The sequence below is a fragment of the Bufo gargarizans genome, chromosome 9 (assembly GCF_014858855.1).
Source record: "Bufo gargarizans isolate SCDJY-AF-19 chromosome 9, ASM1485885v1, whole genome shotgun sequence".
In the NCBI taxonomy this organism is placed as follows: domain Eukaryota; kingdom Metazoa; phylum Chordata; class Amphibia; order Anura; family Bufonidae; genus Bufo; species Bufo gargarizans.
In genome coordinates, this window is record NC_058088.1 from 105307329 (window position 1) to 105330883 (window position 23555).

The window sequence follows — 23555 nt, forward strand, 5'->3', positions numbered from 1 at the left end:
AAAGGACTATACAATCTATAACATAGTAAAAGTTTCACTTGGGAATACGTGTATTTCCAATCCAGGAAGCCAGTGTTGAACAGTCAACGAACGTATTTTTTGTCTGTATCCGCTCTGGTTTTTTTTTGCGGCCCATATGTGGAACCATTCATTTCAATGGGGCCGCAAAAATTGGAAATGACTGTGCCGTATCCGTATGTCCGCACGTCTGTTCCGCAAATAAATAGAACATGTCCTGTTCTTGTCCATTTTGCAGACAAGAGCAGACCACAAAATACATATGGTCACGTGCATGAGCACTAAACCAGGTGAACTCCATACTGCCCATTTTCACATACCCTATTAGTGGTATAGAAAACCTGGCTACAAAAAGCATCTCTTGCTCTGGAGGACCCAGCATATCTGCACAATATATGGACAGTCTATTGATTAGATTAGAACAGTGTAATGTTATATTTGCCCTGTGGTGGCGCTGCAGTGTAATTGATCACTTCTAGATTGCAGCTGATTGCTGGGAGTCCCAGCAGCAACGCACCCTGGGATCGTTAAAGGCTAGGTTCACATCTGCAGCAGGTAAATCCAGTATTCTGTTCCAACTGAGGAGCACGCTACCAGAGTTACCATATCCAGCATAGCCGGACAGCACCTGATCCCCATTCACCATAATGGGATCCATCAGGCTTCTGGCATAAATAGTGGCATTCTGCTGCAGACGGAGGTATATATGAAATAGTCTATTGCTCTGACTTGTGAAAAGTCTGCAAAGATGTATGTGTCTGTATTCTGTACAAAGGGATATGCAAGAAAACAGTTCTAGACTTAATTTCGGAGTCCCTTTGTGACTCTACATATCGGCATTCATAGCATTGGATCTATTCCGTGTCAGCATTCTGTAGAACAAGAGCAGCAATTCTGTTAGATAAAGTGTAAATGTCCTGATAATTGCTGTGTACTGTTGTTGTCTTCTGCATTTGTACCGAATTACAGCACAATAAATTAGATTCTGGCTTTGCACTCGTTTCTCGGCAGCAGTCACGTTCCAGTAATATATAGTTTGTGAATAAAGAACAAAATACATACCGTAATTTCTGAATAGTAAAAGTGCCATTCAAAATATCTGTCAGCAGATTTGTACCTATGACACTGGTTGACCTGTTGGCAGCTGAAGACATCTGTGTTGGTCCCATGTTCATATGTTCTAGCATTGCTGAGAAAAATGATGTTTTAATGTATGCAAATGAGCCTCTAGGAGCAATGAGGGTGTTACCATTCCACCTAGAGGCTCTACTCTCTCATGCAACTGCCACACCCTCTGCAATTTGATTGACAGGACCAGGTGTGATCACATCTAAACTGCCTGGCCCTGTCAATCAAAGTAGAGAGGGTGCGGCAGTTGCAGAGAGAGCAGAGCCTCTAGGTGTAATAACAACGCCTCCTTTGCTCCTAGAGGCTCATTTGCATATATGAAAACTTCATTTTTCTCAGTAATGTGGACATATATGAACATGGGACCAACACATATGCCTTCAGCTGCCAAGTAATTTCCCCTAAGGGGAGGGTGGATGGAATCAAATAATAAAAGAGGCATTGCTGACCTGGTAAATCCGTCTGTTGGAGATTGGATTGGTTTCCCACATACTTTGTGTTGTTTCATTTTTCATCCCAGGTCAACAGGAACAGAATATATTTTAAGGAATGATGGGTTAATAGATGGCTATGTCATGGTCATGTACCATGCAGACAATGATATTGCTATGGGGCCTTTGAAGAAAAGTGGCCTAGCCTTAGTTGGTTTAATCCCCTGTTCAATTAGGTGGCAAGAACCCATGGTGTCAGGAGGAACAACATTATTAGCAAACTTAAGGGTGGGAAATTGGCTTCAAGGGTCATGGAAAGAGGTGAAGGAGGAAAAACAGACCCTTCTGTGGGAAGTAGCAAAACCCAGCAACACAATGGAGTGCAGTTTAATCTTTACTATGGACCTCCTCTTTTCGATGTACACCACTGGTTATACAGACGTGGACAAAATTGTTGGTACCCTTTGGTCAATGAAAGAAAAAGTCACAATGGTCACAGAAATAACTTTAATCTGACAAAAGTAATAATAAATTAAAATTCTATAAATGTTAACCAATGAAAGTCAGACATTGTTTTTCAACCATGCTTCAACAGAATTATGTAAAAAAATAAACTCATGAAACAGGCATGGACAAAAATGATGGTACCCCTAGAAAACACAGAACATAATGTGACCAAAGGGACATGTTAATTCAAGGTGTGTCCACTAATTAGCATCACAGGTGTCTACAACCTTGTAATCAGCCATTGGGCCTATATATATGGCTCCAGGTAATCACTGTGTTGTTTGGTGATATGGTGTGTACCACACTCGACATGGACCAGAGGAAGCAAAGGAAAGAGCTGTCTCAAGAGATCAGAAAGAAAATTATAGACAAGCATGTTAAAGGTAAAGGCTATAAGACCATCTCCAAGCAACTAGATGTTCCTGTGAGTACAGTTGCACATATTATTCATAAGTTTAAGATCCATGGGACTGTAGCCAACCTCCCTGGACGTGGCCGCAGGAGGAAAATTGATGACAAATCTAAGAGACGGATAATCCGAATGGTAACAAAAGAGCCTAGAAAGACTTCTAAAGAGATTCAAGGTGAACTTCATGCTCAAGGAACATCAGTGTCAGATCGCACCATCCGTCGTTGTTTGAGCCAAAGTGGACTACATGGGAGACGACCAAGGAGGACACCATTGTTGAAAACGAATCATAAAAAAGCAAGACTGGAATATGCCAAACTACATGTTGACAAGCCACAAAGCTTCTGGGAGAATGTCCTGTGGACAGATGAGACAAAAATCGAAGTTTTTGCCAAGGCACATCAGCTGTATGTTCACAGACGAAAAAATGAAGCATATCAAGAAAAGAACACTGTCCCTACTGTGAAACATGGAGGAGGCTCTGTTATGTTCTGGGGCTGCTTTGCTGCGTCTGGCACAGGGTGTCTTGAATCTGTGCAGGGTACAATGAAATCTCAAGACTATCAAGGAATTCTAGAGAGAAATGTACTAGCCAGTGTCAGAAAGCTTGGTCTCAGTCGCAGGTCATGGGTCTTGCAACAGGACAATGATCCAAAACACACCGCTAAAAACACCCAAGAATGGCTAAGAGGAAAAAATTGGACTATTCTAAAGTGGCCTTCTATGAGCCCTGACCTCAATCCTATTGAGCATCTTTGGAAGGAGCTGAAACATGCAGTCTGGAAAAGGCACCCTTCAAACCGGACACAACTGGAGCAGTTTGCTCATGAGGAGTGGGCCAAAATACCTGCTGAGAGGTGCAGATGTCTCATTGACAGTTACAGGAAGCGTTTGATTGCAGTGATTGCCTCAAAAGGTTGCGCAACAAAATATTAAGTTAGGGGTACCATCATTTTTGTCCATGCCTGTTTCATGAGTTTATTTTTTTACATAATTCTGTTGAAGCATGGTTGAAAAACAATGTCTGACTTTCATTGGTTAACATTTATAGAATTTTAATTTATTATTACTTTTGTCAGATTAAAGTTATTTCTGTGACCATTGTGACTTTTTCTTTCATTGACCAAAGGGTACCAACAATTTTGTCCACGTCTGTATAGAACGGCTGTGACGATTATTAATGCTGAATAGGTTTAAATAAGACCCAACTGTGTACACATTTAAACACTGGAAATGAATGTACTGCTGAAGATTGTTAAGTAATTAAAAGGTTTTCCAGAACTTAAGTACTTATGGCCTATCCTCAGGGTAGATCCTCAATATCAGATCAGTGGGGATACCAAGCACCCTGAGGATCAGTCTGCCCCGGGAACTATACAGTGGATGGAGCTGGATGCAGAAGGCTCCGTTCACTGTGTAGTGGCTGTGCCAGGGTACTGTAGCTCAGCTCTCATTCAAGTCAATGGGAGCTCAGCTGCAGTCTGGCAGGGCTGGGAACTATACAGTGTACTGTGTAGTTTCCGACACTGGAAGATACGCAAAACAGCTGTTCAGTGGGGGTCCCAGGTGTCATTTCAATATTAATTACCTATTCTGAGGATAGGCCATCAATATCTAAGTACTGTACTAGCCATTAAAACCTACAAACCTGTAATTTACAAGAAAGACTTGTCACTGAATGCAATGTTGGTATTTTAGTGCCCGATCTTTGGGCATTGAGAGCGTTGGTGGATGATAACACATCCACTGGCACTCGTTTGCAAAGGCTGGATTACACTGGCTTATGCAAACTGATTATTCCTTCCTCCCACATTCTGTTCTATTAATTATCGGTAGCACATCCCTGATTACACCGATAATCCTGATGAAAGATGCCCATCAGCCAATGAACAAGAGTTTGCAAGTTCATTGCCTGATCGATTGTTCCCGGTAATTTGACCGATTATCGTGCGGTGTTAATAGGAACTTAATCACATGGGAAGTGTCTGACAGCCTTCATAGACATTAGATTGTGTGAGCAGAGCATGAGATCTATTGGTAATCTACTGCCTTCCTTGGTTCTCTAGGGTACAGCCACATGGTTACGTTTTCTGATGCAATTTTAAAAGCTAAAATCAGGAGTGGGTCATTAAAGGAGAGTAAGTATAAAGGAGAGATACGACTTCTCCTCTGTATTGATTTAGTCCTGATTCTGGCTTCCAAAACTGCATCAGGAGACCTGACCATGTGGAGATACCTTTAGAGCCACGGGAGGACTGAGCCAGGGGTGGACTGGCCATAGAGCCTACAGGAAATTTTCCTGGTGGGCCGATGCTGATAGGTCCACTAAAGCCCTCCTCACTGCCACTGGTCGGGTACATACTACTGGGGGCACCATAAGGGTCATTATTAGATGAAGTCCAAGCAGCGTGCTAAAGGTAAGGCTGGTTTGGTGCTGTGGCTGTATCTCACCTATTAAGCCCCTTCTCCATATCTTAATTAGAGACAATTAGGGGAGGAGGACAGAACATGGCAGCTATTGTTGGCCACCACAGGGGACAAGCTTCTAGGGAGGTATTCTAGGGAGGTATTTTGTGCTGCAGTGTGGTGTTTGGTTATGTGGGATGGTATTCTGTTTGGCACTATGGTATTGCTGACCTTGCAAACTTCTATTGGCCCATCTACTTGTCTTGCCTTCTGTCTATTTGGACCCACTTACAACATCAGGGCCAATTTAAGTACCCAGTCCACCCCTGGACTGACCATAGTTCCTACAGGGAAACTTTCAGGTGGGCCAATATCCAGGAGGCCGCCTGAGCCCTCCTCACAACCACCAGCCATGGTAAGCAATAATTTAATGCTCCCTTTCTGACTCCTTAATTTAACTGTTTTGATGTCTTAAGGCAACTGGAGTAGGAGGACAGAACAGCTGGCACTGGCCACCACAAAGGGGAAGTTTATAAGGAGGTATTTTATGCTGCTAGGCAGTATTTTGTGATGCACTGTGGTGTTTGGCTCTGCTGGGGTGGTATAATGTGCACGCAATATGGTATTGTTGACCTTGCCTACTTGTCTTGACCCAGCCTTCTGTCAGTTTGGGCCCCACTACAAAATAGGGTCACTTTTAGTTTTTTCTATGGCCACTTGAAGTTCCCAGTCCAAAGCTGCTTAGAGCTCTACAATTCACTGAAGCTTAGGCTTAGTTCCTATCTGTTTTGGAAGCTTCGTTAGGTATCTCCACCACAGATTATGTCTGAAATGCTTCACATTTTATGCTGATCTACTTTGCTTGGGCAATGAGACAGAAACCCGATGACCCCATTATAGTCATTGGAGTCAATAAGTTGTCCTATATGTCCTGATGATACGGGTACAGCGCTTCCGTTATTTTCCTTCTTCTCCTGGAACGGAGCAAAACAGAAATAAGCAAGCCAATGCAAATGGAGCCTTCGAATATGCTATGTTTACCCAGGGAATATTCATGTAAGCATTCTTTTTGGAAGTATCTAGTATAAACCACAAAGAAGCTCTTACATGACTGCAATAATCATAACTAATATTAAATAATAGAGATGATAGAATGATACCTCACAAAAGTCACTGTAAACATAACCATAGGTTTTTAAAAAGGAGAACAGGAACCCCTGTGGTGGAATATATTTTGTGCTTCAGTATGGTCTAGTAGTGTGGGGATTATCCATCAGTCACATTATTGGGAGTCATAGCTTACAACATGGTAATATTTCCTTGTGTTTTCTGGTCTTTCTAATCTATGGCATTTACTATAAATCTTATTTTTCTGTTCCTGGACCAGCACTTACATTTATTTCTTATATATATATTTGTATTATGTTTATATATTTTTTTTTACATTTTTACACCCAGATAATCTTTCAGTAGACCGTAAATTGTCATATTCTGTTATACGAGCAACTTTTGGAGATCACATCAGTGTGCTTGTACTTGTATACTTATTGGCAGTGAGGAAGTTAAAGGATGGGCATATTGCCAAGTGAATGGGCTACAATTATGAGCTTGATTTACCCCGTGAGCAAGGGATTTGTCAAGAGTGGAGAGCTGGGTACATTTAGATTCACAGAGGACAAAAGATAATTTCTCTGGCCCTATTATGGGGGAGGTGTCATTAGATCACATCTGGCAGGGACTGACACCTGAGCTGGGTCATTTTCCCATCACTGAAACAGCAGGTGTCAGGTATGGACTCTGGCCAACCTGATGACTACAGTCGCGGTGAAGGGAAAATCACCATCCTACGCCATGTAGACTCCAAGAAGCGGTTGTTTGCCAGAAAAACAAGTATCAGGAGGAAAAGATGGACATCGGGTGTTCACTGCTGGAATCATGTAAATGGCTCATTTTCTAGTTCTCCAGCTATATAAATGTTGGACCGTCATCAGGGGGGGTTTCATGTAAAAACTGTAAATCATTAACATTTCTTTTCCGTATGCAAGATTTATTTTTAAAGCAGAATGATCTCTGGATATTCACATTATATAATTAACATATGGCAGTATAGGAGAGCTAATATCTGCTGGGAGTTTTCACTTTTTTCAAATTCTGTATGCATTACAGGGTCCTGTAACCTGCATAGGAGTCATACAAGAGTCCTAGGATATTATTAAGAGTCCTAGGATGTTCATTACAAGTATCTGCACTTGCCTGGCAAGCAGAAATCCTGTGACTGATGCAGAGTCTGTATGACTTCATAGTATGGAGCTGCACAGCCGCCAGTGTCAGACTGGTCCCCAGAGTACCAGAGGACTCCCTGGTGAGCCCAGGCTCTGATACTATAGTAGGCCCCAGAGATGCAGGAAAAATAATAATTTTTGAGCTGCCTTTGGAGACAGTAAATTGCCTTTATGGTCTTGTTATTTGAATCAAAACCTATTAAACTATTAATGATATGGGGGTTAGGCTTCAAGAATAATTTTCTCCGGTCTGACCCCAAAAGCGACAATGTATTGCGGTACACAAATATCCCCCTTTGGAAGCAACAGATTATGACAGAAAATGGCCTCTGTATGCCTCCATATAAAATTGAAAGTATGAGGAAGCACAGGAGAGGACCCATGCACCAGCCTAGAAGTACTTTTTACACCTCTACATAGCAGAGCCATAATACGGCAGTCATTATGTATGACAGTGTGACTGGTTCTCCTCTCGTTCTGCTAGTACCAGACATACATACTGTATAAGTCTTCATTCTGTGCTCCCATTACCCCATTCCAGAGGCAGTGGAGCGATGGTCACATATGTACCTTTAGGAATTATGAAGATAGCTGGGTACCGCTCTCCATGGGCTCCAATCCATGTGTTTTGTCTGCTTTTACAGCCCATCCCCACTTGACTGAATGGGAATGGATAGCCATACCAGGCACAGTCCACATTTACAAACAGTGCTATCTTTGTGAGAAAAATAAGCAGATCCTTTTTTTTTTCTAAATCCTGGTGCAACTCTTTTAATTGGGTTGTCCAGCCTTGGACCCTGGGGTCCTCCCCTGTACCCCTGGACATAATAAACCCCACTCTGTCTGTAGTCCTGCCACTGCTCCGATCCTGGACCTTTCTGGTCCCAGCAACACCAGGAAGTGGTATTGTCCCATGACCACTGTGGCCAATCACAATCTTTAGCGGTCACAGCAGCTTGAATGGTATATTGCTGTGTTTGAGCCACTGTAACCGCTGAGGCCTGTGATTGGTCACAGCGGTAACGGGCCCAAACTGCTTCCTGGTCCTGCTGGAACCAGAAGAGGCCAAGAATGGAGCAGAGGCAGGTGAATGGACTTTGTTATATTCAAAGCCACTCCAAAGCTGGCCAACCATTTTAAATTCCCTGCATCATTTTATCTTAATATTGGACACTACGGTGGGTAAACTATTGGACATTTGCTATTGTTGTAGTGTCCTAATGCTGCTGTATATTATTAAAGATGACTGTAGGCTTACCAATTATTTCTTCAGCACTGAAAAGGTTAAAATTTCCAGAGCCAACTTTTTAAATCTAATGGTCTGATAAAATGCTTATGCATCAATCAGCAAGTGCAAATCTCAAAACAAAAGGGGCTCTTGAGACGGAAATGGATGATACTAGAACATGTGCCAGCCAAAAACGGTTAATTACATGAAAATACTCTAAATTTCAATTATTATTTTTTTTATTTCTTTTCCCCATATTCCTGCTCAGAAATCCTCTTCAGACATGAAGAAAATATATATGAATCCTTACAGTCATAACATTTCTGTAAATTAGTTGTATATATCATGTGTGGAATGATATTCAATGGTATAATTATAAGGACCACCTAAAAATAATGGACCCAGCGGTCTAATACAATATAAATCTGTGCTAGAGTATTATTAAGAAGCTAGTCAATCAGCTATTGGTCATTACCCAAATTATTAAGCTGTTGTTACCTATTTAAAGTTTATTGTTCATGTTGGATAGGAGCATTGTCATAATAATAGGGCAAAGCTGGGCAGATGCCAAGGCCTATTACACTTGAGGGACCAATGATGATATGAGTAAACATGATCTATTCTCTGTATGAATACATTGATATAGAAATGAATCCACCTGTTTATAGTGTATTTGGTTTACATGGACGGATTAACATTTCTGTGTATCAGCTTTTATACTAAATTACTATAACACTGGCACCAATTGCACCTAATATAAAAATTCTGACATTATCAGTAACTCGGGGGGCTATAGTCAATAAAAGTGAAGAACAAATGGTTGTGTATACTTCCCAAAATGATTGTAGAGTTCCAGGAAATTATCATCTACATTGACTTGCTAGTATCCTCCTCTCTGCACAGGATTGTATTCCATATGCTTATATGATCACTTCTGAAGCATTTATTCCCATTATCCATTGTGTTTTGTCTGTTAATCCCGTAAGACGCTATGTACACATATGGCAGCATACGTACACACACAACCTGTTTGATAGCTGAACATATTCAGGAAGGATGCTGATTCTGATTGAGATGTTCATATTGTTTAAGGCACAGAAGCTGAATCACTGTTTATCCTACTCAAGATCTGGCCTGCCCACCTCCATTCCAGACCCACCTATCAACTCAGCTTTTAGCATTACTTCAATACATGCTATCTCATAAATTAGAGAGATCTTCAAGCCATTGCCAGTGGCCTCCTGTTTAAGATGTAACCTAGAAAATCGCAATATTTCTGCCTTTTCAGAATTCTCTTTCGGAGCCACCATAAATTCCATAAGTGAAGCCTACTGAGATGTTTTAGGTTACGTCCTGTTTCTGATGTAACCTAGAACATATCAATTGGCTTCACAACCCATGGACCATATGGTGGCTCAGAAAGAGAATTCTGAAAGGAAATTATGAAAACATCTGGATTTATTAGAGAGATGAGTAAATCATTGGACCAGTAACCTTTTCAGATGAGGAAAAAAATTATGTGTGGAAAGAGTGACTGTGATACAAAGTTTGAAGAAATTGCAGTCAGTGACCGGGTCCTCAGAGGCAACATGTGAGCGTACAGTGGGTCGATGGGGGTAGTAGTAGTTTTGGCACTCACTGTTAGCAGAGCCTCCCTGGGCCGGCATGCAGTGATGGGGAAGACAGCACTAAATCCACCGGGGCACTCTCTATTGCAGGGAATACCAGCCAGATGGAAGTTGAGGTGCCCTTGATGGTAATCGGTATGCTTAAGGTGCTTTGGTGGCTGGGCCCCTGTGACGCCAGCACCATAAGGTGCAAATGTTAAGGGTAGTAGAAGGATGAGGGGTCAGTTGCAGTATAAACAGTTTAACATTTACTTAAATCTAATGTCTCAGTACCATTGGTACAGTTCATCAATACAGTGCACTTATATGGCATAAAGGATGATTCAGAAATTAGTTTAGCTGTAATCCATACAACAGGTCTGGCAATTATAAGTTGAGGAGTTTTCCTAATGCTGTTACTTTACAGGCAAGACAAAAGTTCTAGTTCTACTTTACACTGTAAGTCCAATCTCTAGCACTCAGGTACTGAATATAATGGTTTCCTTACTTTATATTGAGCAATCCAATAAGGGCGTTCTCCCTCATGGCAGGCAAACTCTCTGCTACATTATTTCATACAGGATGCTCTCCTGAAATATTCATGTTCACTATGTCCCAGAAGGCATTTAGTGAAAAAGGATAATTCTGTGCACTAATCATCCAGTTGTGTCCAGGTACCTTTAAGTTCCTCCTGGTCACTGGTGCTTGTAAAGTCCCTTGGCTAGACTCAACTCTAATCTTCACTAGACTTTCTTTATATTCGTACATAGACTCAATTGTCTGTGCTGGGCTGCTGTGACTGGTCTGTCCTCTCCAGGCTTGATCAAGGCCCAGAGGAAAGAAGGGCAGCTACATCTTGGACTGAGCCTGCTCTGCTCCTCCATGCACTTGCTTTTTCTCTCACTCTCTCTCTCTCTCTCTCTCTCTCTCTCAACTTGAACTAACTTTATTAACAAACCCCAGCTGTATATATAATTCTGGTGTAATGAGCATCAGTTTTCTGCCGCTCGTGTTTTAAGGTGAGTCAGGCTGTGGCAGTCCCACCTGTGACCTCCACATGCTGGACACTTTTTTTTTAAAGTGAAGATGTGTCAGAGAAAGCTAAAATGTCACAAAATTTGAGATAAAATGTGTGAGACTTTTACACTCCAGAAAAGTGGCATAGAGCCATCATAAATGTCTCCCGAAAAAACACTTTTCCTAGTGTTTTTGCTGCTTTTTTTTGCCAAAGGACACTGTTGTGTTTGCTGTAAATCAACAGAAAATTCAGAAAAGCACTACGAGTGAATGTTTTATGTTTTGCAGCACCTTTAGCCATTTGTGTTTTGTTTTTCTTTTCCCAAAATGCAGCATGCTCTAGGTAAGGTGTTCCCTTGGCTGTTTTTCCATATATAGCAAAAAATGAATGTAAAAAATGCATACCAAATATGTATGCAGAAAAAAAGTGTGTGTGACGGCTACATCATGTAGTTCACGTATATATCAGGAGTCAGCAACCACTGGCACTCCAGCTGTTTTAAAACGACAACTCCCAGAATGCTCTATTCATTTCTCTGGAATTTATGAGAAAGCCAGGCTATTGAGCATGATGGCAGTGGTAGTTTCACAATAGCTGGAGTGCAAAAGGTTGCTGACCCCTGCACTATACCCAGAGGTGGGATTCTAATTTTTAACAACAGGTTCCCTACTCAACAGCGGACACGCGGCATCACGACACATGTTTACATATACACTCACCTAAAGAATTATTAGGAACACCATACCAGCCCGTCTGGCTCCAACAACCATGCCATGCTCAAAATTGCTTAAATCACCTTTCTTTCCCATTCTGACATTCAGTTTGGAGTTCAGGAGATTGTCTTGACCAGGACCACAACCCTACATGCATTGAAGCAACTGCCATGTGATTGGTTGACTAGATAATCGCATTAATGAGAAATAGAACAGGTGTTCCTAATAATTCTTTAAGTGAGTGTACATACACCATATATATGCAACACACATACACATAAATACACCATATAAACACTACACACACATACCACCCAACTTTTAAAAAGCCCAAGGAGCTAAACTATGGAATGGAAGTGATCATCTCCAGCTGCCGCTGCCAAAGCACCGGATATGGATTCAGGCGGTAACCCGTGTTTCCAATCCAGCGGTAATTTTAACAACTGGATCTGGAAAACCTGAGGGAACTGGCTGAACAACTAATATGGGGCTCAACAACTGGGAGACCAAGGCATTGAAGAAAAGACACTGGAGACCAAAATTATCAGAAGCCGTGTCCGTAGTAAGGAAGCAAGGCCCCCAAGTTTTATATTGGGACTCCATGGTTACTTGTGACACCTATGTACTAAAACGGTCTGTGATATGTTGTAGTATAAAGGAACCCTTTTTTTTCCCACTAGTACAACCTATTATGAAGTGTTTAGTGTAAGACCCAGTAGTCCCCAGCCTTATAGCCTCAATACAGTGATTGGCCTGGTATTAGACGTTAAAGAGGACCTTTCATCAGTTTAGCCCTAGTCTAATTATGGTCTTACCTCCCTGGCTAAGAGCGGTGCACTCTGATTGGATGCGCTCACAGCCAGGGAGAGTCTCCTCCTAGTATAACCGAGTCGGCTCAATATAATATAAGGCGCCAAAATCAACGCAGCCAACAGGGGATGAACTGGGGCGTCTTTGGCATCAGTGGGGGCCGCCACTGGGGTCCTCTTTAATGACAGTTCCAATTATTTTTCCCTATTGACTTTTGAGGCAGCAAAGCCTGAAGTGCACATTAAATATGTATTTGAGTCATACTGTCATATAGTCGTACAGTAAGGGTTCATTCACACGTCCGTAGTGCATTGCGGATCCGCAATACACCTGGCCAACACCCCCATAGAAATGCCTATTCTTATCAGCAATTTTTGCATCTAGGACATGTTCTATTTTTTTCCGGAGCTGCGGACCAGAAGATCGGCGGCACGCTCCGGAAATGCAGATGTGGAGAGCACATAGTGTGCTCTCCGCATCCATTCTGTCCCCATAGAGAGTGAATGGGTCCGCACCCGTTCCTGTAAAATTGTGGAACAGATGCGGACCAGTTTGCGGACGCGCGAATGGAGCGTAAGGCTTCTTAACTACTGTATATCTTGACTATGCAGATACAGCACGGTGTGCATTTATTTACTTATTTATGTGCAAATTCAAGATACAGTATAAATCCTCAAGCACAAAAAAGTGCATTCCATTGTCGGTTAAATTCTCAATTAATGGTGTTTTCCAGGATTTTTTTTAACTGGTAATGATCTATTCTCTGGATAGGTCATCAGTATCTGATCATGGGGGGTCAAACACTTGGGAGCTCACAGCGCTGCGGCCTTCTCTCAACTTGCAGGATGACAGGCCGAACTGGATGGACAAATGTCTTTTTTCGGCCTTATGTACTATGTTACTATGTTACCGAGCACAGAGCCATCCATTGTAAAGCCACTGTCCTTGTTATTGCAGCCCCATTCAAGTCAGTGGGCCCGAGCTGTGCCTAGGTCATGTGATTGATGGACATGATGTCCTGGGTGTCGGAACCCCACCAATCAGAGACTGATGACCTACCCAGAGGAAAGGTCATCAGTTCAAAAATCCCTTTTAGTGAATATGTATGAATGAAAGGAGTTACTGTGAAGACTGCATTTTCATGCTGTTATAAGAAGTTGAAATCACTTTGAGATCTCCAGCTATAGCAGCGCTAAGGAGGAGAGTTTTCAAAGACCGGCATTTTACGCCAGTCTTCAAAATCTCTTACGCTGCTGGAGGATGCGACTAATTTATGATGAACCGCTGTCTGTACGCCAGAATCATATCTACCGCAGTTTGGAGCTGCTGTACATCTCTGTCTTCACTTGCTCCTGTTTTAAATGAGATAGACCGTTGGACCCACGCACCCCCCTCCCATCGCTATGCACCATTTTCAGAAAGTGGCGAGGGTGGAGCCGAAAATTCCACTTGCAACAAAATTTGTCACAAGTGGCCTTTACAAATTTGTAAACATGAGATTTGCAACTATTTATGGCAAAAAAATAGGCACAGGGAGATTAAAGGGGTATTCCCATGAGATTAATATTTACTAGGTCATCAATATCAAATCGGCAAGGTCCGACACAAGGTGACTCCAATCATCCGTTTGTAGGAGTCATGGTGAGCTGGAACCAGCACAGCGTCATACACTGTGGTGGAAAAATATTGCAAGCGCAGTCCCATTTAGCTGTGCCTGCAAAAAGTTGATTGTGGGGGTTCTGGGAGGTTGATGCCATAAAACATAACATTTAATTATTCAAGTTATTATTCAAGTCAAAAAAGGGACTCAGCAGTCAAATAAACCTTTACCAACACAAGATAAAGGATAAGGCCCCCAAAAATATATCTATCGACAGTTAGTTTTATGGAGAATCCACCTGAGACCAAAAATATACACAGAAGGGTACACAGTGGTACCAGTACACCATGCAGATTACAAAAAAAATATAATAAAACAGAGGTCCTACCGCATCCTTGATAGTGTGGGGTAAGGATACTTTGTCCGCTGGGTCCAGAATTGGGTCTCTATGATGGCTGGGCTGTAGACGATGACTGTAGGAAAGGGATGGTACCGATCCAGGTTTCAGGTGTAACTTTTCATGGATATGTTTTTTGGGGCATTATCCTTTATCTTGTTCATACCGGTTTACTGGATTGCCGAGTCCCCTTTTTAACTTGAATAATTAAAGGTTATGTTTTATGTAAATTACCCCTTTGTATTAGGGCTCATGCACACGACTGTTGGATGTTTTGCGATCCACAAAACATGAATACTGGCCGCGTGCATTCGGCATTTTGTGGAACGGAACGCCCGGCCCGTAATGTGGACAATAATAAGACATGTTCTATTTTTTTACGGATCGGCCATGCGGACATATGGACACGGAATGCACGCGGAGTCATTTCCGTTTTATTTGCAGCCCCATTGAAGTGGGGACACGAAAAATAAAAATGTTCGTGTGCATGAGCCCTTAACTAGGGTCCATTCACACGTCCGTATGTGTTTTGCGGATCCGCAAATTGCTCTCATTGAAAATGTATTTTCTTGTCCGCAATTGCGGACAAGAATAGGACACGTTCTATTTTTTTGCTGAAAGGAAGTGCGGATCCGCAAATGCGGACAGCACATTCCGACCCCATTGAAAATGAATGGGTCCAGACCCATTTTGCAGAATAGATCCTTTAGGCTACTTTCACACTAGCGTTCGGCTGTCCGCTCGTGAGCTCCGTTTGAAGGGGCTCACGAGCGGACCCGAACGCTTCCGTCCAGCCCTGATGCAGTCTGAATGGATGCGGATCTGCTCAGACTGCATCAGTCTGGCGGCGTTCAGCCTCCGCTCCGCTCGCCTCCGCACGGACAGGCGGACAGCTGAACGCTGCTTGCAGCGTTCGGGTGTCCGCCTGGCCGTGCGGAGGCGTGCGGATCCGTCCAGACTTACAATGTAAGTCAGTGGGGACGGATCCGTTTGAAGATGCCACAATATGGCTCAATCTTCAAGCGGATCCGTCCCCCATTGACTTTACATTGAAAGTCTGGACGGATCCGTCCGAGGCTATTTTCACACTTAGCTTTTATATGCCAATATAATGCAGACGGATCCGTTCTGAACGGAGCCTCCGTCTGCATTATTATGATCGGATCCGTTCAGAACGGATCCGATCGAACGCTAGTGTGAAAGTAGCCTTAGTATTGTCCAGTGACTAACCTCCCCTTTATCAGGGAGGCTATTCTGTGTTGTTCGGGATGTGGACCTTCATTGATGTGATATTGATGGCCTATCTTAATAAATGTTAAAGCCCTGGTATATCCCTTTAAGAAAATGGAGAAAACTTTCTGATTTCAAGATTTGGTTTATGACAGTCCAACCACCAATACTATATACAGTACGCCGCCCTGCAGGGTGAGGCGAATGGTGAGGTCACAGGGGTAGTTACTAACCGAGGGTGGTTATAGTACTCACAGTCTTTTATATACCCTGGGCAGACGTACAGCAGTGATGGAGAGGCTGGCACAGGGGGTCCTCTGGGGCACTCTCTGTGTATAGGGACCAGGCCTGATGGTAGGTGAGGTGCCCTGGATGTTGCAGGTTTTGTTTAATGTGCCTGTGGCAAGATCCCTTTAAATCTGTGATGCCAGTGCCGGTAACGGTGGCACACCGATTTATGGTAGGAATAATTGAGGAACACGATGTTGTGGTGAACCAAAACTTCTGTTTACTGAACAGTTAACTATTTAGAGTCTTTGGTCAAAGTTCCATATGTAAGAAGTAGTAACATACAGGGTTTACATCAATTGGCAGGCACAATGTTCTTTTAAGATACTCAGGGGGTTAAACACTTACAGATCAGGCTGCACTTTCCTCAGAATCCTGTCTGTCTTTATCCCAAGGCCCGTATGCCCTATTGCTGGCTTTATCCTTGGTTAGGGAAAACTTCCTCAGGTATATGTCTCCTTGCTTAAATAGATCCTTCTGCCCTTCAGCTCTCTGGTTCGGCTGGAATCACCTTTGCTCTGCACTGTACTTTGTAGGAACTTAGTTTCTCTCAGCAGGCAACTCTTCCCCTGGATTCAACTTCTGAGCTTCTCCTGCTCAGGAACATCAGGCAGGCTAGACTGCACTCACTAGCCTCCTGGACTATACTGCACTCCCCCTTCCTGTCTGGGCCTAACTATATATACTAGGGGTTCCCTAGATCCCTCTACTGTCTAGGAGGAGGAACTACCCCTAACAGACCTGATACAGAGATAACAGGGAAAATCACATACATCATATAAAATACAATGACCATGTTCCACAGGAGGTGGAGAATAACATGGCCATATTGACCCTTGTGCAGTGCCCACATTTACCTAGTTTTCATGTTTCATCTGTATTTTTGTACAAATATGCAAATATGTCTAATTAGTGAGTGTTTTACCTCTGGTGCTCCCACCATTCAAAATAATAGGGCTTCCCTGACTCCTGCTGTGCATTTATGTCAGCAGATCTTTACCTATGACACTGGCTGACGTGTTACCTGTGCACTTGGCAGCTAAACACATCTGTTTTGGTCTCATGTTCATATGTGTCCGCATTGCTGAGAAAAACAATGTTTTAAGAGCCTCTAGGTGCAACGGACTGGATCCCTTAAAGTCAAAGAGTTTTGTTGTGACGCCAGTTGCATCTCAGCAACACGGGACGGAGTCCCCCTAAGTAGATTGTATTGGTGGTACCTAGGTGTAAGAATGCCAGAATGGTGTGAGGGTAGCCTATGGTGCCCCTTTAGGTGTGGCTGTGCATGTGTCACGGTGCTCCTACCTGGATATCCTGGAACCCCAGGCGTTGTCATCATATTTCTCAGCAATACAGGCACATATGAACATGGGACCAACACAGATGCCTTAGGGCTCATGCACATGATCATGTGCTGGCGGGGCCCGTATTGAGGCCCACAAACAGCGGGTTCGCAATATACGAGCCCCAGCTGTTTTTGCACTGCATCATGGATCCGGACCCATTCACTTGAATGCACTACGGAGTGCTTCCGTAGGGTTCTCTCCATGCCTCTGAACCACAAAAAGAACATGTAATTTTTTTTTGCAGTGCCAATGGAGAAGGGACCCATTCAAGTTGAATGGGTCTGGATTCGTCTGCGGAAACAGCAAGGATGGTGCCTGTGCATTGGGTACAGCAAATTGCCTGCCATGTGAATGAGTCCTTAAGCCGTCAGATGCCTCAGCATGGGGTCAGGAGATATGGGCACATACCACAAGTGCCTTTGTGCAGGGGCACAAAAAAGATCTGCAATTTCCCAATATGCTTTATGGGGGAGATTTATCAAACTGGTGTAAAGTAGAACTGACTTAGTTGCCCATAGCAACCAATCAGATTCCGCCTTTCATTTTCCAAAGGAGCTGTCAAAAATGAAAGGCGGAAGCTGATTGGTTGCTATGGGCAACTAAGCCAGTTCTACTTTACACCAGTTTGATAAATCTCCCCCTATGTCTCAATTCCTCACCATGTTCAAGATCTATGTTTGCTGCCATTAAAAGGGGACACTCTTGCTTACATTCAGAATGAGACCTGTGTACACCTAGTACCGAGGGTCGGTCAAATGAAAGAAATATACAGTATCAAGTTTTCATCCTGCAAATGTAAAAATGTTCCCATTGACTCACAGCAATGGAAATGGCGAGCAATTCAGACAAAATGTATATTAGACAGTTGCAAATCAGTTTGTCATGATACAAAGATTGGACAGATTTACTAATCGTAGCTAATATTAAGCGAGTCATTCACTATCAGAAATACACCTATATGAGGCGTATTATTGGCACAGATTACGGTGCACTGGTTATTTGTGCCCCTGTAACGTTACATTACCTTACTTCGTGAGATTTCCCTACCTCGTAACTTCCGGTCGCACCGGAAATGACGTGAGGAGGCGTGCCGGAGTTGTGCCGATCTGCGCATGTGCAAAACGACAGTTTAGGGAAATATCACAGCGGAGTTCAGCTGGACCCCGGGACACTGCGCATGCGCCGTAGAGCCTCACCAGCCTTAGGGTAGGGAAAAATTACTGCCCAGGGCGCAAGCGAGGCTAACTACAGAACATCCACCCGATCTCCACGCCTGCGCAGTGTGGGGGTAGGGAGATCTGATGGTCATTTTTTCTGTTAAATAAATATATATATTTATTTAACAGAAAAAATTGCCATCAGATTCCCCTACCCCCACACTACGCAGGCGCGGAGATCGGATGGATATTCTGTAGTTAGCCGTGCTTGCGCACTGGGCCATCATTTTTTCCTACCCTAAGGCTGGTAAGGCTCTCCGGCGCATGCGCAGTGTCCCGGTGTCCAGCTGAACTTCGCTGTGAAATTTCCCTAAACCGTCGTTTTGCCCATGCGCAGATCGGCCTAACTCACTGAACACACTGCTGGGCTAAAGCCCAGTGTTATTGTAAATAAAAGAGCTCTTGTCCTGCGCGATCCAGTGCAGGGCAAGGGAGCGCATCGGAGCTAACATCAGGGGGGCTGCCTGGGTGAAATTATGGGTATTTCCGGGTTCAGCCCTGAACCTGGACAACACCTTTAAGCCACATTCTTATCAGTAGGATAAGCACTGAGCTATAATGAGTGTTTATAATGTCAGAGAGCAGAGGTAAGGAGTCTGTCAGATTAGCTGGCTGACAGAGCAGAGACAAAATTCAGATCCCTCTATTAGAGCATCTCAGCTCTGTACAGAAAAAAGGGCTCCATATTAGTAAAAAAACGATTTTTAGCCGAAACTGAGTACAATGCAATAATAATGATAAAAATGTTTAAATATATGCAAATGAGCCTCTAGGAGCAACAAGGGCGTTGCTGTTACACCTAGATGCTCTGCTTTCACTGCAACTGCAGTGCCTCCTCCACTTTGACAGGACCAGGCAGTAAAAACGTCATCACCACATTTGAACATGGGACCAACACAGATGCCTTCAGCTGCCAAGTGCACATGTAACAGGTCAGTCAGCTTCATAGCTACAAATCTGCTGACAGATGCCCTTTAATTGTCTGCTTTACATGTAGCTCATTAAAATTAAACACCTGAACTCTTAGTTCTCATGATCCATTCAAGTTCATCTAGGTCCTTACCTGCATGAATGGTGATCAGGGTGCAACAACCAGGGTAGCAAGCATAGACGCTGCTATGGGGCTGCTCTGCTTGTGCTGTATCCCTGTACGTTATCCGACCACTGTCTCACCTCTGTTTGCATTATCCCTGTGCACAAGAAAAACCAACATTATCATAAGCTTCTGAAGGTGGTCATGCTGGTGTGGGGCCCTCATTTGAAGTTTTGCTATGAGGCTCCATAGGTCTTTGTTACGCAAACATGTCTACAGGATGAAAAAATGACAAAATAGCAAAAAGTACAAACAAATTAAATTTTCCCCGGTAGCTTTATAAGTTATATGGCTTAATATTGTTTAGGCCTCTTGCATACGACCGTATGGCTTTTTCAGTATTTTGCAGTCCACAAAAGACGGATCCGCAAAAAATACGGATGACGTCCGTGTGCATTCCGTTTTTTGCTATAGCTGGCTGGCCCCTGATAGAACAGTACTATCCTTGTCTGTTACGTGGACAATAATAGGACATATTCTATCTTTGAATGGAACGGAAATATGGAAAGGGAAGTCATACGGAGTTCTTCCGGGTTTTTTTTGCGGAAAAAAATGGTTCCATATACGGAACGCAAAAAACAAAAAAAAAGTGCAAGAGGCCTTAGCCAAATTAAGAGTATCTTCCTCTTAGGGCTCATGCACACGACCGTTGGGTGTTTTGCGCTCCGCAAAACACGGATACCGGACATGTGCATTATGCATTTTGCGGAACGGTAGGGCCGGCCCCTAATAAAATAGTTCTATTCTTGGCTATAATGCTGACAGTAAGAGCACATGTTCTATTTTTTTGCGGAACGGTCATGCAGACACACGGACTTGGAATACAAACGGAGTCATTTCCGTTTTTTTTGCAGCCCCATTGAAATGAATAGTTCGGCATATGGGCCACAAAGAAATGGAATGGATTTTAGTCTCTTCTCCTACATACAGCCATGTTATTGGTTTAGCTTCTACATTTCAGACCCCAAAAAGTGGAATGAGAAGATTAGAAATATAATGAATGCCTTGCCTTAATATAAAATATGTAAATGAGAATAATGGGTAGGCTTGAAGTAAGAGCGCATTTCCGCACAAAGCAAATGATCGTGAAATTAAAACGAATTGACTCAATCTAGAGATGAGAGTAAATGGAAAAGACTGAGAATAAAAAGGGTGAGAAGGAGGGGAATGAGAGCGAGACAGAGAGAGGGGGAGGGGATGTGTGTGTGTATGTATGAGAGTGAGAGACACAAAGCAAAAGGGTCTCTTTCAACCACCCAAGAAAAGCCCCCAAAGCTAAGAGGCAATGTGCTAATAACGCAGAGGGAAACAGATGTGAGTCTGCAGCTGGCACTGAGGGGGTTAAAACCCAGGAGTAAGGGGGCCACAAGCATCGCTCAGGATGGATCGACAGAACCTAGCATGGACCAGCGGCAGAGAGGGGATGGTGAGTCCAGGTAGCTGCTGCTATCTCTACCCTTCTCTCTGAGAGGCAGCGCAGATCTACGGGGCTAAGCTCCAGCCATTTTATACACATCATTACTGGCTCTACAGAACATGGAGATGCATCTCTGTGCAGAGGGAGGTTGCTAGACTCTTCATCCCATATTGAGGTATCAAGAGCATGTACCAATGTAAGGATACTTTGTTATGTGGAGGCACCTATACCTGCTTTGTTGCTTGCCTGTTTTTTGTCTTTCTGTTGCAGTTTTCCCCCTACCCCCCCCCCCAGGTTATGCTGCTGCAGGCCCCGTCTGGCTTAGAATGGGTTATTCTACTATTTCGAGGGGACCTATTCCCGTTGTATAGAAAGCTCAGCCAAAGGATGATGCTTCACACGGCCGCGAAACTGACAGCTGCAGCTAAAAATAGACCCAGCGCCACCGGGCTGCTGGCAACGCTCGTGTGTGAAGCTGCACATACCACGTAGAGTTAATAAATGCTGCAGTGGGTAGGGGGGGTAGTCAGGGCTGGATGGATTTTAAGGGGTTTATGGAGTAACATTCGGGGATCTGCTTTGAATAATTGATTCACATCTTGGGAGTATGGTTGTGTTTCTCTGCGGCCATAGGCACTCAGCTATTCGGATCACATAGGAGACATGAATGATAGGTTGGAAAGGTAGGTTTTACACATTGCTGGGCTTTAGAATCCAGGCCTGTGTACTGGGAATGATGTCATGCTGTGGCATGTGATGTCATGTGCTGTAATGGAATGCATAGGTATCTGTGAGTATCTATAGAGAATCATGACCTGCACATCTGCACATCCTAAAGCCATCATGAAGGCCTCTGATACTCCACAGCCAGAAAGAGAGTATGTCAAGACAAGTCTTGACTACCTGCCATGGCTATAGCAATCTGCTCAGGGAAGTAAAAAGACTGGATTCCAGCTATCTCCCCATAGAAGTGAGGGCATGTGTAGACTACTTCCATAGACTATGGCCATCCTGCCCTCTTTCATATACTGAAAGAACCTGCCCCCTCACTTTTTAGAGAAACCTCCAGTCGAAGCGCCTGTTGCTAGGAGGAAAATGCTTCTCTCCCTAGTACAGCAGTGTTACCATAGCTTTCCTAGTAGAAGGGTCATGACTGGTGCAATTACTTTCCACTTTACTTGGATAAGACAGGGGGCACTGTGATTTCTCTTGTAAAATACCTACTATGTCTTCTGAGCCAATGTCTTATAATTAACACATTTGATTGATTTCATAGAATCTTGCCTGGTGAATGGACCATGATGACTTAGCGTCAGTTCAGACGGTGTAGGCTTTAGTGGGTCGGTTTTGCCTTCTCCATCACTACTATATTCTAGAAGTCCGGAAAGCTGCCATATGGTTTAATGTGTTTTTTTTGCAGATGCTCATTAAACTAGTAATGATGAATTACCTAAGCGGGGCAAACTAGATCTATGAGCTGAAATGTAATATACAGCAGGATTTGGGCTAGGAGTTACGGTAGGAAGTTTCAGAGCTGTCTATAAATGTCAGAGAAGTGGCTACTTTTGGCCATAATACGCTTCATTGGTCTGATAATATAATCCGTAGTGAACTGGATTGTACTGATCTCCAACAAAGTGATGTGTGAATAATCCTAAGGGATTGACCTAAGTGCTCCTTGGTATTTGTGAATTTGCGGAGCGTCCACAACAACAGTTTGCATAAATATGAAACTGATTTAGGCTGTTTGGGCATTGCTGTTTATTACGTGTGCTGTCAATTGATGGTTTTGTGGGTATATACAGTAAGGTATTTATTGATCAAAATATGCATCTATGTATTACCTATTATTTTTATATAGATTATTTTAATATTATGACCCTTAGCTGAAACATTTAGGAGCATAGGGGGAGATTTATCAAACTGATGTAAAATAGAACTGGCTTAGTTGCCCGTAGCAACCAATTCGATTGCACCTTTCATTTTCCAAAGGAGCTGTGAAAAATAAAAGGTGGAATCTGATTGGTTCTTATGAGCAACTAAGCCCCAGTTCTACTGTACACCAGTCTGATAAAGCTTCCCCATAGTGTATGCCCAAACTAAGCTCAAACTTTTCCCATAAGAAGAATCCCCCCCCCCCCCCCCCCAAAAAAAAAATAATTCTGTATGTAACCCAACAAAAGCATACTAAGAAAGTAGAGTCACGGAATTATGGCACTGAAATGATAAAGGTCTGTCCCTCAGACCACCACTCTTTCCATGGAAAGGCTGAGACCGACAGCATGAACCTGAGACACTAAACTGTAGTTGAGGCATAGGACGAGGATTTCTAGATTCCTCCGAGCACCCATCATTTTTTATTCTGTATGACATTGTTTCCAATGATGAAATGGATCCTTTGCCCGATTTT

The 23555-nt window shown here is 43.2% G+C and overlaps 1 protein-coding gene across 2 annotated transcripts in view; it reads left to right on the forward strand.

Annotated features, from left to right (window-relative positions):
- ARHGEF9 (Cdc42 guanine nucleotide exchange factor 9) overlaps positions 1-23555 on the forward strand; it is a 381458-nt gene that overhangs the window by 157461 nt on the left and 200442 nt on the right. The window contains exon 1 of one of the 2 annotated variants that reach the window (XM_044268651.1): positions 21731-21828. The exons of the other annotated variant lie outside the window; for it this stretch is intronic. The gene's annotated coding sequence lies outside the window, so the exon portion shown is untranslated. Of the gene's footprint in view, positions 1-21730; positions 21829-23555 lie in introns of those variants that run through there. 2 annotated transcript variants of the gene reach the window in all.